The following is a 17,356-nucleotide window of genomic DNA, read 5'->3' as shown; positions in this document are numbered from 1 at the left end:
ACTATTGCCACCTGAAGCTGTCATCTTCCCCATTCCCAATGAGGAATGCTTCCATCTGATCCAGCGGTCTCTTTTCCATTCTTCAGAAATGAAAGGAGCGCCTGTGCTGAAAGCTGAGTTCCCTGGAGGAAGCAGTGATTCTGTGCCAGCCTCTGCTGCAGGAAAGGGAGGCGATGCCAGGCACAGCCACAGGAGGTAATTGCTGTGCCTCTGGGCCTGAGCCCTGCTGAGGCTTGAGCTTCCCTCTCTGCTGCTTGGCACTGCGAGCAGGGCCCAGACAAGACGGGCACAGCCCAGAGGAATTGTCCCGAGCAAGCTCAGGGCACTCGGGTACTGAGCTGTCCTTCTGGGCTCCCTCAGTGGGAGACACGTCCCGAAACCTGGGAGCAGCTGCCAGGGGTGCCCATGGTGGGGAAAGGGCAAAGGGTGTTGTATTGCACTAGGTATTTAGTTGGTTGCACTGGGTGTTGGGAAAAAATGTTATTGGGCACGTGGATGGTATATTCCCCCCCACATGGTTCCTCCCTCACCCCCCCTGGTCTCTGTATCCCTTATGGTCTGTCCCACGGATGGTCCCTCCCCCCACCCCTCTCGGATGTCGCTCCCATTGACCGTGGCCCCTCTTTCCCCGCCCGCACATCCTGGCTCATGAAAGCCCATCGAAGGTGAGGCACGCCCTCTTTGCTGCCGTGGTGGTCGCCTGCGCTAGGTGATCTGTCCCACCCGAATAAACTGGACACTTTGATGCATGTGGCAGGGAGCGCTTTTCGTCTTTTATCTCTTTCATGTGGTTCTGTGTGGGCTTGGGTCCTGAGTGAGCCGGGTTTGGACTCATACAAGCCCAGAGACCGGGGATACTGCATGTGGCACCCACGTGTTCCTCTCCCACGATGGCCACGAAGAAGCTGGTAATTTCATGCGTGGCTTAAAGTAGCTGTTGGACTTCCACCTTCCCCTGTCTTCTTCGTCGCGTTTTTGCCGGCAAAGAAGGCGTGGGGGCAGAGTCGGGACCCTGCTGCACCCACAGCGGGCCGATTCCAGGACGGGGACTTCGTTTCAGCTGCTCCAGCCAGTCGCGTCCCCGCGCGGGGTGAGTATTACCCGTGCGGCTTAGTGGGACCCCAGGGGGGCCCTCACAGGGTGGGGGTGTGTGAAAACGCCAATCACTTGTTTTTAAAATTTTTAAAAGTTTAATAGTAACAAAATAGTTATAAAAATAGTAACACAATTAGAGTAATAACAATTTGGACAAATTGAATTAAGACAATATGAGACAATAAAAGGAAAGAGTTATGGACGTCCGGGTACCTTTTTCTGGGCATCAGGAGCCCGAAAAAGGACACCCGTTAGCAAAGGATTAACCCTTAAGAACAATAGCCTGTTGCATATTCGTACACTTCATACATGATGCATAAATTCCATTCAAATACAGGATTCTGTCTGGTCAGTGTCAACTTCTTCCTTCTAATCCTAACAGCGCCTCCAAGGCGGGAAGAAGTTCGTTTCTTCTGATAAGAAGGCAATAAATTCCCTTTCTCTGAAAGATCTAGGTGTCCTGTGGCTGCTATCTCGCTGCAAGCCCTTTCTGTTACACAAGGCATCCTACATAGCATCGTTTTTATTTTAACAATTGTTACAACCTAAAACTATATTTTACACAGTACTTAAGGAAATTAGTACAGCATTATTTTCTAGCACAACACATATAATATTCATTTTAATATTAGCGAAAAGCCAATCATAAAATACATGCATGTTTCACAACCCCCACTCTTATTCTTTGTAAATCATTTGGCTTGAGCAATATTTTTTTCTACTTGCATCTTCTGGACTATCTGGCAAAGTGAAACAGGGGATTACACAAATAAAAAGTATAAAAACAGTTGTAACACAAAATGAAAGATCTTAATTTCTTCTAATACCTTACCCCACCAGCTAGATTTTAACATTGTTTTTTAATTTTTGGACTGGTACCTGGGTTATTATATGCATATGTATTTTTCTTTTTGATTTCTTTTGCTTTTGCTAGAATGACTTTTCTGTGGTCATCAACTTTCAACGATCTGTTATATTGAACTTTCCAGTAACACCCCCTTCTTTGGCCAATAAATAGTCTAAAGCCAACCTATTCTAATACCCTACAGTTTTCCTTTGGCTTAGCTGGCTTAATATTAACTCTTAATGCCTGGGCAGCCTTATTTGCTATCATTTCTGTAACTGCTTGGCGTCTTGTAATACTATTCAACAGATAATTTGGAGTCAATACAGAGTTAGATTGTTTTGCTGGTTTTACCTTTTCGTTTATTATTTGGTTTTTTTCCCAAATCTTGAACCGTATCTTCAAGATTAAAACAAATCCATCTCTCTCCTTTTGGACATTCAGTTCTAAATCTATTGCCACTTTTTCTTAAGTTTCTTGTAATCTAATAATTTACTCTATTTTGCCTACAAGTTCTTAATTTGGATGGGTCATAACAGTGGCTGTTGACATAGGTGTATGTAATAAAAGAGGAACTTTGGTTTCTTTCCATGTGATGCTTTTGTAGCATTTGTGACACAATCTTGCTGGTATCCCGAAAGGAGAAAGACAACAAATGAATGCCAGAAACAGGAATAACAGAGGTCCAGCATGGCTTATACTCCCATCTCCCATGCCTGTGAGGCTGCAACCCACAGGAGGTTTATTTGATCTTCTTGGTGGTGAAATACAGAGGCCAATCTGGTCTTGCCCTCTATTTTTTTTTGTCACTTTCTCTTAACTAATTTCTAGGCAAATTGTTTTTGACACTCTTTAACTGTGGTCTCTTACTGTTCCTCAGGTATCTCTCATTCAACAGGCGCTAATAATTCCCATCCACAAAATGAAGTTATTACTTTAACACTTTTTGCAATAAGAGCATAAATTTTGAGAATTACAATACTACTTACTCTCACAATTTAAGCATTTACTTATAGCCCAGCTAGCATGTCCAGTATTGGAATGAATCAAATAAAGCTTACTAACGAAAATGGCAATTCCCCTTCTCCCCTATACAATTCTCAGGCTAAGGTCAGAATACAAAAACAGTCTTGATCCTTCTATCTGAAGTATTCCTACCCCAAGGAGATGTTTTATTCAGGCAGTGCTCAAAACCAGTGATATAAGAATCATCTTATTTCTTAATTCAGTGTTATTCTTTGTACTTTTCTTGTATCATTTGGGTTTTCTCAAACTATTACCACTCAGTCCCCACTGGAAAGTCAGTTCGGTATCACCCGGTTTAAATGTGATAGTCCATTTTTCAGGTTTCTTGACAAGTCTTGATTCTGCTGGCATGAAATTCACCTTCTTTCTGTGATTCTGATCGTTGCTTCAGTAGTACCTGGAAAGGACTTCTTAATAGCATAGTAATAAAAGAAAGATAATACTGCATTAACTTTTACTATTCGCTTTCCTTCTAAACTTTCTGGGTTTAGCTAAAAGCTTTTTCTACAGCCGCCTCTTCTTCTTCAGGAAAAAAACCTTCTCGTTAACAGCAAACAAAACACACAAAAGAAAAAAAAAAAACAAAAGAAACTTCTTACTTAAGAAAAACAAACCGATTTGTGAGGTTTGGAGAGTCATCAATCTTTGCTTTGATTTTTGTCTTTCAGTGCTAGCCCCTCTCGCCCTCTCTTCACAGCCCTGCTGTCAATGCTGTTCTTGGCCCTTCCCCCGGTGCTGCCCCTTGGCTGCAGGGCCGGAGCCAGGGAGAGCAGCCCCGGGCATGGGGACCCTGGGGATCTGCCTTGGGTCTCTTTTGCCCTCTCTCTGTCTCTCCCCTTCTCTCTCTCGGCCCCCTTGCCGGGCCCACGCTGCCATCCTGGGCTCGGGACCCCGACAGTCTGGGAGCCCCCCCGGCAGTTCCGCCCCGGAGCCAGCCCGCTCCTGGCCGCAAACCTGTGTCCTCTGCTGCCAGCACCGCCCGGGGCACCTCCATGGATCGGTCCCTGCCGCAGCCCCCGAGACCCCGCCGCTCGTAGGGAGCGCTCAGACACCTCCCAGCCTTGACAGCCCCAAACTCGGCGTCCCCAGGTGCTCCTGACATTCTTTTTCTTTCTCTCGTCAACTTACCCTCTTTTCCTTTCAAGCAGGGCCTGTTCTGCTAAGGCCTTTCCGGACCCCAGTGTGGCATTGAATAACCTCCTAACAACCATGTGTTAAGATAGTTCTCTGCTTTTCATGCAAAAACCTTCATTCACACTTCTACTCTCTTCTAGCACCAAGATGTCATCACATTCTAACATCTCAGACTTTCTCAACTACCTCTCTACTTCAACTTCTCTCTTTCTTCTCTCTCAGTTGTAACCTTTATGGGGTCGATATTTAATCTTCCCCTATTTCTTTCTTCTGCCCAAACTTCTATGTTGATTTTTTTTTCCTTCATCCTCTTGGCCTAATTTCAAAACTCTACCTGTCATTTCCTATTTTCTGATATAACTCTTATTCTGGATTGCACTTGTAAGACTCTTCCCAATAAATTGCTACCTGTCCCTGGGACCAATAACACATCTCCCATCTAAATTTTAGTTTCTTCCTTCAATTACCACATCTTTAATGACTAGAAATGTAAAACTTTCTCTTTTTGCCCCTGTTACTTTCACTGTATGTTTGCTTACACTAAAACCTTTTGGAACAATTAACAGGCAGGTTCTCTTTGCCCCTGTGTCTATTACAAATTCCAGTTCTCCCACTTTTAAAGTTATCATAGGCTCCAGATGGTATTTGTCCCCAAAAAAATTAGAACCTATTACTTCATTATTTTTATGTGCCCATTTCTTTAAAGATTTTCAGATCTTCTGCTTACTTAGGACCATTTTCCTTTTTCTCTCAAGTTTGTTTATCTATTTAGTTGGAGTTTCTTCTTTCCCCTTTAAAAGCTGCCCTTCAAAAACCTTTTGTTTTGGCATTTCGCCTTTGATATGCCGTCTCATTTATTCTCTTAGTTATGTAATTCTGATAACAATTCATGTGTTTACTCCCCTCCTCATTATTTTAACCCCACTCAGGAGGTACAGTTGGCATTTTGTCTTCTCTGGGGGTCTCCGCAGATTATTTTTTTCTTAAGCTTCTATTTCAGTTGCTCTCATTAATTGCGTTTCTTCCTGAGAAAAATATTATTTTCATTACCAACCACATCTCTTCTCAAGTATAAACGTTTGGACCTAAAAGTTGGTCTAATTGTTCAGCTATGCCTATGGGATTCTCCAAATATCCCTTTTATTTATTTCTTAACATTTCAGACCTCAGACGAAGTCAAAGGAGCATTTACAAACTCTGATCTGTCCCCCCCTATGAGAACCTCTCTTAATGGAAATAGACCAATCTCTTTATCTCATTCTTTTTGGATTTTTATCTTCTATAGCCTTTCTCCCGTATTTTTAGGAAGAATCAGGAGAGGGCTTTCTTCTAACTGAACTTTTAGTGTTTCGATAAAGTGATTATTTTAGAAAGTTCCCCTGAGCAGCCGGAGCTGTGGTTACCAAGGGAACGGGGCCCAGGGCATGACGGGGACACTCGGCGTGACTCTGAGTCTCGGTCCTCCAAAGGCGGGGTCGGCAGCCGGCATGGCCCGAGGGGGTCGGCACAACTCAGAGTCTGGGGGCTCCAAAGGCGGGGTCTGCAGCCGGGATGGCCCGAGGGGGTCGGCACAACTCAGGGTCTGGGGCCTCCAAAGGCGGGGTCTGCAGCCGGGATCTCCCCAGGGGCTGTTCCGGTGCAGGCCGAGCTGGAGCGGGAATCGCCCCCACACGGCTGATGGTGGCTGATCTGGCAGAGACAAAGCCGGGACTGACCCCGGCTGCAGCGGTGGGAGCCGACAGAGTCAGGGCAGCCGGGGATGGGACAGACGGGACTCCACTCGGTGCGGTCAGCGCGGTGACCACGGTGCACAGGGCAGGACAGACCCCCACCCCCTGCACGAACTGCGGAGCGGCCGCGGGCCAGGCGGCCGGACTGGGACAGACGGGCTGGGACACACGGATTGGGACAGACAAACCTCGAAAATAAGTTTCTCATGTACTAATCTTTTTCTTCTTTAATTAAGTTATCTCCTGTTTTAAATTTCTCTTAAGGTATGTGCTACTCTAAAGGCATACCTTGAATCAATATCTAACTCTTTTCTTTTGTGTTAAATTTTCTAATGCTCTTTTTAAGTATATAATTCACAAGTTTGCATGTTTTTTTTTTTTTTCTCATCAACTTTTGCATACCCTATATTTTGCAAGGAGTTGTATTTCTGTTTGTTAACATAACCCCCAAAGTGCTATCTTGGGGTATTTCTGTTGGTAATTTTTTTCTGCTTTTCTTTTTGTGGTATCTACCTTACTGGATTTCTGTCTCGTTTTTCAATTTTCTATCTATTCGTCTCCAGCTTCCCTTTTTCACTTTTTACTAACAACTTAAATACCACTTTTCTTTCAACAACTTACACCCAAAAAAACCCCCCATTTTTCTCACACTGCTTTTCAATACAATCCACCTCCCTCCAAGGAGATATGGTAAGGCTTAAAATGCACAATCGACATTACCTATACTTTCATTCGTCTACGTTCACTCACTTTTATTTCTCATTCACTTTTACACATTCCTTCACACTCTCAAGACACAAAGTGGATCCTTATTGCTAGGAAATCACAGGTCCTTGTGGCCCCCTCTTTCGCTCTGGGGTTTACCTCCAGGTCTCAGTGTCACCAGGCCGCTGAGAAGAGCCTTACTCTGCTGCGTCTGGTGTCTGTTCACCTGTGAGGCTGTCTGCGTGTCTTCCACACTCTTCAGCTACGGCCCCTCACACGCCCAGGGAACACTAGCTTGGTTCGCAGGTCACTCACTCCTCTTCCGCCCAGAAGCCCCCACATACCCGGGAGCTACAGCCTGGTGTGCAGGTCACTCACTCCTCTTTCCACTGCCTCCCCCTTCCCACCTGCCCGGGAAGTTGAGGCTGACTCTGTGTCTCACTCTCACACACCACAAAACAACAATAAGGTACCTTTTACTTTCACATCACCTATTACAAGTTTAGGTGTTACTGGCCAGTCCCGGTGCTATTGGATATCCCTCAACCCCACTGTGTTATTCAACCCCAGATGCTCTTGAGTATTTTTCCCCTCAATCCAGCTGTGTTGTTCAACCCCAGATGCTCTTGGGCATTTTCTGTCCCTCAACCCAGCGGTGTGGTACAACTACAGATGCTCTTGGGCATTTAATTTATTTTGCTGTGTTGTCCAACCCTGGATGTTCTTGGGCATTTTTTTCATCCCTCAATCAGTCTGTGTTGTTCAACCCTGGATCTTGTTGGGGAAAAATTTCATCCCCCATTCTAGCTGTGTTGTCCCACCCTGAGTATTCTTGGGCATATCCTCACTCCGACAGAATTCTGCTCAACCCTGCTCTTGGATGCTCTTAGAATATAAATCCCTCAACCCAGCAGGTTTTAGGGGCCCCTCCTGTCCCGTTTCCTAGTGGATTGGGCTAGGAAACCTTGCTCCCTACCTCCGAGGGGTCCAACCCCACCCTGAGACCCAGTCCCAGTTACCCCCGGGGATTCTTTCACTCTCTTATCACTCGCTTTGTCTCTTTACTGGCCGCTTTTCTCGCGAAAAGACGAAAACGCAGCATGGGAGACCCCGCACTCACTTTGCAGGTCTGGAACAAGCAGCCCGCCTCTCATTCACACACATTCATCCCCCCGTACCTGCCACCCCAGAAGTACTTACCAATCCTTTTTCCTTCCTGGGTTCTTCCTGCGCACTACTACTCTTAGGGGGCCAATTGCCGCGGTTGTAGGGAGCCTTTTTCCCTTGTCTTTGTTTTATTGCCTCCTTTTGTCCACAGATCGTAACCCGCGTCCGTCGGTCACTTCAGGGGAAACAGAGCGAGGCTGCCAAAGAGGGCAGGGCGCGCCTTCCCCACTCTGACTCTCCTAAAGCACCGTCAGCGAGGTGTTAGTAACCATCCTCTGCTACCAAAATTGTGAAAAACACCAATCACTTGTTTTTAAAATTTTTAAAAGTTTATTAGTAATAAAATAGTTATAAAAATAGTAACACAATTAGAGTAATAACAATTTGGACAAATTGAATTAGGACAATATGAGACAATAAAAAGAGTTATGGACGTCCGGGTACTTTTTTCTGGGCCTCAGGAGCCCGAAAAAGGACACCTGTTAACAAAGGATTAACCCTTAAGAACAATAGCCTGTTGCATATTCATACACCTCATACATGATGCATAAATTCCATTCAAATACAGGATTCTGTCTGGTCAGTGTCAACTTCTTCCTTCTAATCCTAACAGCGCCTCCAAGGCGGGAAGAAGTTAATTTCTTCTGATAAGAAGGCAATAAATTCATTTTCTCTGAAAGATCTAGGTGTCCTGTGGCTGCTGTCTCGCTGCAAGCCCTTTCTGTTAAACAAAGCATCCTACATAGCATCGTTTCTATTTTGACAATTTTTACAACCTAAAACTATATTTTACACAGTACTTAAGAAAATTTATACAGCATTATTTTCTAGCACAACACATATAATATTCATTTTAATATTAGCGAAAAGCCAATCATAAAATACATGCATTTTTCACAGGTGCACTCCCAGTGCAGGAAAAATTGGGCCCTGAAGGGATTGCGCTTCTCCGTGCGGCAGCCTGGGCGGGGCGGCTCCGGCCGTCCGCCGGTCCCTGTGCGCTGTTTGGGGGGTTGTTTTTTGCCGGTAGCGGACGCGCCGGGGCAGCGGCAGACCCCGCCGAGCGGCGCGGACCCGCTCCAGCCCCCACGCGGCGGCCATGTGGTGGTGGGGGTGCAGCAGCTGCTGTTCGCCATTTTGAAACCCGCGCATGGTCAAGGCCGACAGACCTAGAAACAGTGGCAGCTGTATCTCCAGGGAGGAGGCAACAGATTTCACCAGAACAACTTCAACATGTCATTTGCTTCATATGCAAAATAACAGGACACTTTGCACAGGACTGCCCCCAAAACCAGCAACTAAAGACACCCTCCACACCAAAAAACCCCGATGTCAGCGCCCACCTGCCCGGCGCCACGACATAAATGCAGCGGGCTTCCCTGAAGAGGAAACCTCCCTCAAAAAAGAAAAGGGGGAGGAAGGGAAGGTGGAACACAAAAAAAAGGGTGTGGAACACAAAATAACCATTTACAGGATAAAATCTGGTGGTCTCACAAGCGTTTCAAGCTTGTGACCGCCAAAGCTTTTGCTTTCAGGTCTACCCAGTGGACAGTCATTGGAGTGGACCTGCCACAGGACTTGCAGAACTTGACAAAAGATCGCACAAGATTGGACGGTGAGTACTTTGTTACTGGGGACACTGCACACACACCCACGGAGATTGAGGTGGCTCCCATGACCATCAAAGGGGACACACCCAACCTCATTCTCCTGGCGCGCTGTCCACAGCCACCCTTCTCTTTGGCCAAGGGGCAAATCATCGCCCAGGCCATTCCTGTTCCAGCAGAAATTTCAGTAGATGACAAGGCACCAGGTGTATACTGGGCAGAAGTGGTTGGCGAGGACAAACCCATTATGGGATGCAACCTAATGCGTGGAACAGAACACCTCCCCGTGGAAGGGTTGCTTGGCACAGGGGCAGATGTGACGACAATCATACCTGAAAGGTTGTGGCCGTCACATTGGGATTTGCAACCCGTGGCTGGTCAAATCCAAGGTGTAGGAGGAGTCACATTGGCAAAGATATCAAAGAGCATTGTGCAAATTGAGGGACCAGATGGAAAATTGGCCAGTGTCCGTCCATTTGTTACTAATTACAAAGCTCCCTTGTGGGGTAGAGACACCATATCCCAGTAGAGGGTCAAATTGGTCATCCCTAAAACACCCCAGGATTTTTAATAGCAGCCACTGTAGAGCACCCCACCCACAAGTTAACATGGCTGAAAGATGACTCAGTCTGGGTAAGACAGTGGCCACTCAGTAATGAAAAGACAGCGGCGCTCAAGGAGCTTGTAGCAGAACAATTGGCTAAAGGACACATTGAAGAGACATCTAGCTGCAGGAATTCCTCGGTCTTTGTAATAAAAAAGCCAGGGAAGGATAAGTGGTGGCTCCTTCATGATTTAAGAGAAATAAACAAAAGAACTGTGGACATGGGGTCTCTCCAACCAGGGATGCCCTCCCCAACAATGTTCCCCCAAAATTGGCAATTGTCTGTCCTAGACATCAAGGACTGTTTCTTCCATATCCCCCTACACCCGGAGGACGCACCACGGTTTGCCTTCTCAGTTCCCACCACCAACCGAAAAGCCCCAATGAAGCGCTACCACTGGAGAGTATTACCTCAGGGGATGAAATGCAGTCCATCCTTCTGCCAGGGGTACGTGGCTTTATTGCTGTCCCCAGTGTGCGCCCAGATAAAGGAGGCAATCGTACACTACATGGATGATGTGCTTGTATGTGCCTCCGATGACATAATGCTCCAAGACACGCTTGACCTAGTGGTTAAAGTTTTAACCTCTGCTGGATTCCAACTGCAGGAAGACAAGGTTCAGAGAATGCCACCTTGGAATTACCTGGGCTTGCAAATCACGGCGCAGACCATTGTTCGGCAAAAATTGGGAATTAAGACTGATCCCAAAACCCTGACAGATCTCCATTCCTTCTGTGGGTCTTTGAACTGGGTCAGGCATTGGCTAGGTCTCACTAACAGGGACCTAGCTCCCCTTCTTAATTTACTGAAGGGAGAGAGAGCTAGCCTCTCCCAGGGAGCTAGCTGACCCCAGAGGCAAAAACTGCCTTCCAAAAAATGCAGGAGGCTTTGGCTGAGAGGCAGGCTCATCGCTATAAGCCCCAGCTGTCTTTTGAGTTCATTGTTTTGGGCAAGTTACCACACATACACGGGCTGATATTCCAATGGTTTGAAGGACGAAAAGATCCACTTCTAATCATAGAGTGAGTTTTCCTCTCCTATCAGCGATCCAGAACCATCACACAGCCACAGGAGCTAATAGCTCAGCTAGTCTGGAAGGCCAGGCTAAGACTGCGTGAGCGGGCCGGTTGTGCCTTTGAGTGTATTCACCTTCCAGTCCACTTTTCTAAGGAGGGAAAGAGCTCTCCCGACAGGTTAACCATAAAGAGGTTCGAGGACCTGTTCCAGAGCAATGCCAGTCTCCAGCTATCCCTGGACACCTACACTGGATAGGTATCAGTCCAAGCCCCGTCACACAAACTGTTCAATGAGGAATTCCACCTCATTGCTCCTGAGAAAAGGAGTCGTAGGCCAGTCAAGGCACTTACAGTGTACACTGATGCGTCCAGAACATCCCACAAGTTGGTGATGACTTGGAGAAATCCCCAGACCCAGCTTTGGGAAGCTGATGTTGAGTTGGTGGAAGGGTCGCCCCAGATTGCTAAGCTAGCTGCACTCATAAGAGCCTCTGAGAAGTTTTCGGAGCCAATTATTTTGGTTACCGATTCAGCCTATGTGGCACGGGTGGTATCCAGGGCAGAGCAGGCAGTCCTCAAAGAGATCGAGGATGGGCATCTCCACAGGTTGCTCTCAAGACTAATTCATTTGGTTTCACAGCGGGAGCACCCTTTCTATGTGATGCACGTGAGGTCGCACACCGATCTGCCAGGCGAGATCGCCGAAGGTAATCGCAAGGCAGATTCCCTTGCCGCTCCAGCAGAAATGGCACGCCTTCCAGACATCTTTCAACAGGCAAAGCTAAGTCACCAGCAATACCATCAAAATGTTCCACGTCTACTCCGTCAGTTCCAGTTAACACGCAGTCAGGCTCGAGCCATTGTGGCCACCTGTCCCAATTGCCAGCTTCAGGCAGTGCCATCCCTGGGTGTTGGGGTTAACCCCCCAGGCCTTGGGAGCTGTGAAGTGTGGCAGACAGACATCACACACATTCCCAGTTTCGGTCGTATGAAATATGTACACATCAGTATAGACACATACTCAGGTGCAGTTTATGCCTCTGCCCATACAGGGGAAAGGGCTGCGCATGCCAAACAACACTTGCTGCAAGCCTTTTCAGTATTGGGGTTCCCTAGGGAAATTGAAACTGACAATGGCCCAGCGTATGCCTCCAAGGAGTTCCTAGAGTTTGTCCAGCAGTGGGGAGTGGAGCATAAAGCAGGCATTCCCCACTCCCCCACAGGTCAAGCTGTGATCGAGTGTGCCCACCACACACTCAAAGAGGTCCTGGCTAGGCAGAGCAACTCTGCAGCGTGGATGACTCCACAACAAAAGCTCTGCAAAGCCCTATTTACCATTAATTTTCTGAATTGTTCATTTGAAAACATGAATCCTCCAGTAATGTCATTTCAATAATAACCGGTTTAAGTTGTCACAGCGTCCACCAGTTCTCATTAAGGACCCAGAAACTTGAGAAACCAAGGGTCCTTATGAGCTCATCGCCTGGGGGCGTGGTTACGCGTGTGTATTCACCCCCTCAGGCCCTCGATGGATACTGCAGGAGTGGGTAAAACCTTTCGTCCCCAAAAATCCAGCTCCAGCAGACAGGGATAAGAAACAAGCAGCTGTCGCTTCCAAGAGAAGACGCCGCCGGAAAAAGAAGGAAGAATCTTCCTAAGAGAGTTAGCTGCATTCCGGCAGACCCATGAACTTGTATGTGTTTGGTTTTGTTTTTACAAAAATGTTTGATTTCCTTTGGACACAGAAAATCTACCTCCTACCTAACCTCATGATGAGCCCTGTCCGAGCTGTCATCCTGTTCATGCTGAGCAGTCTCAGAGATGCGTGGATCGTTCCTCAGCCAGCACCTAACGTCCATGCAGCTCTCCGAGAAGTTAATCCGAGGACTGGTTCAGCGGATTGTTCAAGGACTGGGGACTCTTGAGGTGGTGGACCTCTATAATGAGGACAATTTTGTGGTTTTTTTGTTCTTTTCCTAATCATGTTAGCATTCAGAATTCTACATTGCATGCTCTTTAAGGCTATCAACGGTTTGGTCTCCAGTACCGCAGAAGTCAACCGCTCAGTTTGTGGAACTAAAGCAAATTGACAGGCCCATAAACCATGAGTGGTGGACAAATTCATAATCAGCAGTAGAAATAGTCTGACATATTTCCTTTAGTTTTGGTTAACAGAAAAGGTGGAGGTGTTGTATTGCACTAGGTATTTAGTTGGTTGCACTGGGTGTTGGGAAAAAATGTTATTGGGCACGTGGATGGTATATTCCCCCCCACATGGTTCCTCCCTCACCCCCCCTGGTCTCTGTATCCCTTATGGTCTGTCCCACGGATGGTCCCTCCCCCCACCCCTCTCGGATGTCGCTCCCATTGACCCTGGCGCATAAAAGCCCATCGAAGGTGAGGCACGCCCTCTTTGCTGCCATGGTGGTCGCCTGCGCTAGGTGATCTGTCCCACCCGAATAAACTGGACACTTTGACGCATGTGGCAGGGAGCGCTTTTCGTCTTTTATCTCTTTCATGTGGTTCTGTGTGGGCTTGGGTCCTGAGTGAGCCAGGTTTGGACTCATACAAGCCCAGAGACCATGGATACTGCAGAGGGGGAGAGCAAAGCTCCAGTGGGTCATGACAGGGCCTGGCCACGTGCCCTTGAGAACTGGGCAGTGTCCCATCAGAAGGAGGGCAGGAGGGACACAGGGAGGCAGGGATAGCTGTGGCACTGCCTGCTGTAGTTTCCCTCTGGGCTTTAGTGAGGATTTCCTCTGTGTGTGAGTGGGAGCCCCCAGGGCCCTGGGCTTCTCTCGTTGCCCCTTCCAGAGATGTTGCACAGGACCTGCTAAGTGGGTAGAGAGTTACCAGGAGCCTGCCCAGAGCTCCCTAGGCCCCAGTGCAGCTTTGGCCATGTCCATTGACATCTGGCTCCCATGCCCTTATCCGACCTCCTTGCAGTGTCCATTTCTCAGAGGCAGATGGGGATCTCAGCACGCCCTGAAAAATGTTGTCCTCTGCTCTGTTCTAGATGAGGTTGCTGGAAAGGCATCGCCATTAGATTGGTTGGATAAAGTTTTGAAGCCCTTGGAGCCTCCTGTAGGTATGTTCTCACTGTCCCACCAAGGATTAATCATTGACAACCTGGCAGGACCAGGTGACAGAAACTTCTGTGGATGTCGAGTTACAGGTGCTTCTGCAGGGAGGACTTTTGCTGCTCCTTTTCTGGTTCCTGCACGCAAGCCCAGCGCCCATCGCAGGGGTGAGTAGTGTGTCCCTGCTGACCCCACAGGCTGAGCCCTGCTTTTGTGGCATCCAGTCATTGGAAATGGGACTACTTTCTTTTAAGGTCCTCCAAGAAGGAAGAACAAACCTAGAGGCGAGACGAAATCGCTTGAGTCAAACAACGTCTTGAAACAAATAGTGGAGGAACTGCACAAAGGGAATGGTGAGAGCATTTCCCTCAGCCTTGTCCTGGGGCTCAGCAGCCAGGGGCTTTGGCTACACATTGGGACATGCCGAACCCGGCACAGCAGGAAGGGATCCATGGCAGCCTCGCTGCCCTGCTGCTGCTTCCACACCCTGCAGGGCTGTTTCCCAGCCTGGCCTGGCTGCAGCTTCTCCCCAGCCTCTGCAGGAAGGCATTGGCCATCAGCTGACAGGCCGAACAAACATCAACAGGCCCTGAAATTCCCGCCAGTATCCTGGTCTCCAGATTAGGAAAAGGAGGTGATTTACAGCAGGAGAGATCTGACTCAGCCCCAATAACCTGGCCATTTTCCGGGTCTTTAACAAATATTGCCTCCTGTAGATGCCAGCGCCCAAATAGCAAACAGCTCCCTCTGATGCAGCTGTCTCCCTTCCTTTCTCAAGAGATGGACATAGAGGTTCTGTGGAAAGCAGCATTTCCTGAAGGAAGCAGTCGCTCTTTGTTGCCAGCCCCTGCCACAGGAAAAGAGGAGATGCCAGACACAGGCACAGGCACAGAAGGTAATTGCTGTGCCAGGCTCAGCCCTTGGCAGGGCTGTGTGGCAGCAGCTCTTCCCCCAGGGCCTTCCCTGCACAGGTCTGGCAGCAGCCAAAGCTGGAGGTGCCTTTGGAGCTCGTTCACAGCCCCAGGGAAAGGGGACTCGTGCACCAATGTCCCTCCCACTGCAGCTGCTCTGGAGCTGGCCCTGAGTGCCCAGAGGCCCAAGGCACAGGAGCAGCCCTGAGCGGGAGCCCTGCCGCGAGCCCAGGGCCAGAGCCGGCCTTGGCACAAAAGGAAACAGTTCTCATCTTGGTTTGCTTCCAGACTGGGATACTGGGAAGGCTTCTCCATTAACCTGGAGGTTTGAAATTGTGAAGCCCACTGAGGGTTCTGCAGGTGCGTTCTCACCGTCCCACCAAGGCGTAATCATTGACAACCTGGCAAGAACCCGGTGACAGAAGCTTCTGTGGCTGTTCAGTTACAGATGTGACTGCAGGGACAACTTCACCAACTCCTGGGCTGGATAATGAGCACCAAACCAGCTCCCATCACCGGGGTGAGTAGTGTGTCCCTGCTGGCCCCACAGGCTGAGCTCTGCATTTGTGGCATCCATTCATGGGAAATGGAACTACTTTCTGTCAAGATCCTCCAACAGTAAAGCCAAAACACACAGCAGACAAGAAATTCCAGAAGCCATTTGAAGTCATGTGGCAACTGCTGAAGGAAGAGCTTCAGGGAGGACAAGGTGGGTGCATTCCCTCAGCCTTGTCCTGGGGTTCAGCAGCCGAGGGCTCTGGCTGCACATCTGGACACGCCGTGCCCGGCACAGCAGGAAGGGATCCATGGCAGCCTCGATGCACCGCTGCTGCTTCCACTCCTAGCAGAGCTGTTTTCCCAGCCTGGCCTGGCTGCAGCTTCTCCCCAGCCTCTGCAGGAAGGCATTGGGCAGCAGCTGACAGGCAGCCCAAACAGCAGCACAGGCCATGCACACCCTGACATCCCCTGCAATTTCCCTGTCTCTGAGCAGATCAGGAGGCGCACAGTTGTTTGCACAAGGGAGTGCTCTGGACCAATCCCAAGAGCCTGGGCCTTTTCCTGATTCTTATCTATGTCTTTGAGAAGCATTGCCTCCTGAGCTGCACCCTTGCGGATGGGAAACAGTCCCATCTGATCCAGTGTTCCTTTTCCTTTCTCCAGAAGTGGATGCAGAGGCTGTGCTGCAGGCGGCGTTTCCCACAGGAAGCAGAGATTCTGTGCCAGCCTCTGCTGCAGGAAGGGAGGCGATGGCAGGCACAGCCACAGGAGGTAATTGCTGTGCCTCTGGGCCTGAGCCCTGCTGAGGCTTGAGCTGCCCTCTCTGCTGCTTGGCACTGCGGGCACAGCCCAGACAAGACGGGCACAGCCCAGAGGAATTGTCCCGAGCAGGCTCAGGGCACTCAGGTACTGAGCTGTCCTGCTGGGCTCCCTCCATGGGAGACACATCCCGAAATCTGGGAGCAGCTGCACGGGGTGCCCATGGTGGGGAAAGGGAAGAGGGGGAGATCAAGGCTCCAGTGGGTCCTGACAGGGCCTGGCCACGTGCCCTTGAGAACTGGGCAGTGTCCCAGCAGAAGGAGAGCAGGAGGCACAGAGGGAGGCAGGGATAGCTGTGGCACTGCCTGCTGCAGTTTCCCTCTGGGCTTTAGGGAGGATTTCCTCCCTGTGTGTGAGGGAGAGAGCTCCAGGGCCTTGGGCTACTCCAGCCAGCCCACCAGGGACATTGCCCAGAACCTGCAAAGATTGTGGAGAGTTACCAGGAGCCAGCCCAGAGCTCCCCAGGCCCCTGTGCAGCTTTGGCCATGTCTATTCATACCTGGCTTCCATGGCCTTAACCGAGCCCCTTGCAGTGCCCAATTCCCAGAGACAGATGGGGATCTCAGCACAGCATGGAAATGGTTCTGATCTGTGCTCTGTTCTAGACTGGAATCGTAACATGGATTATTTGGAAGCCCTGCTGGAAAATGGCTTGAAATTCCTGGAAGATGCTGGAGGCAAGTTCTCAGTGTGCCTTTCCTGAGACAATAATCAGTGTCTATGTGATAAGAGCTCACTGGCCTTCCATTCCCCTTAACATAATCTCACGGTTGAAGGAATCTGGAATTCTTGCCCTGCTCTTTCTGGAGCCCTGAGTGATCCCACAGGATGGCTGTCAGTGGGAGGAAGGAGCATTTAACTGTCCATCCTCCTCCTGTGTACAATGGCCATGTGTCCTTCTGTGTGCTCTGTGCAGTCACAGAGAAGAGCAGAGCGGGCAGGGACCAGGCCCAGGGCTGTGCCCCGGGGCTGAGCCTTGCCTGCAGCCTGAGGATCTCCTACAGTGCCATGGGAGCTGTTCTGTCCTGCCTTTCTTTGCAGCTGAACCTGCTGCTGACAGAGATCTGGCTTCACAAACCACATCCAGGACTGAGCCTCAGGGAGATGGTGAGGGTAGGT

At 49.1% G+C, this 17,356-nt stretch overlaps 2 long non-coding RNA genes across 3 annotated transcripts; both read left to right on the top strand.

Annotated features, from left to right (window-relative positions):
- Positions 1 to 779: 779 nt before the first annotated feature.
- Positions 780 to 14,178, top strand: LOC141729493 (uncharacterized). 2 transcript variants are annotated; one of them, XR_012580994.1, is made up of 4 exons: positions 780 to 1,090; positions 9,237 to 9,316; positions 13,946 to 14,017; positions 14,105 to 14,178. It is a non-coding gene; the product is annotated as an uncharacterized LOC141729493 (long non-coding RNA). The 2 variants fall into 2 exon arrangements; XR_012580995.1 differs by lacking the exon at positions 780 to 1,090 and adding an exon at positions 5,410 to 5,599.
- A 1,028-nt stretch (positions 14,179 to 15,206) lies between these two features.
- Positions 15,207 to 16,189, top strand: LOC141729492 (uncharacterized). The gene is made up of 4 exons (XR_012580993.1): positions 15,207 to 15,280; positions 15,363 to 15,440; positions 15,528 to 15,629; positions 16,082 to 16,189. It is a non-coding gene; the product is annotated as an uncharacterized LOC141729492 (long non-coding RNA).
- Positions 16,190 to 17,356: the final 1,167 nt, after the last annotated feature.

The sequence above is a fragment of the Zonotrichia albicollis genome, chromosome 7 (assembly GCF_047830755.1).
Source record: "Zonotrichia albicollis isolate bZonAlb1 chromosome 7, bZonAlb1.hap1, whole genome shotgun sequence".
Classification (NCBI taxonomy): Eukaryota; Metazoa; Chordata; class Aves; order Passeriformes; family Passerellidae; genus Zonotrichia; species Zonotrichia albicollis.
Note: the sequence above shows the minus strand (reverse complement) of the source record. Positions and strands in the feature narration are given on the sequence as shown.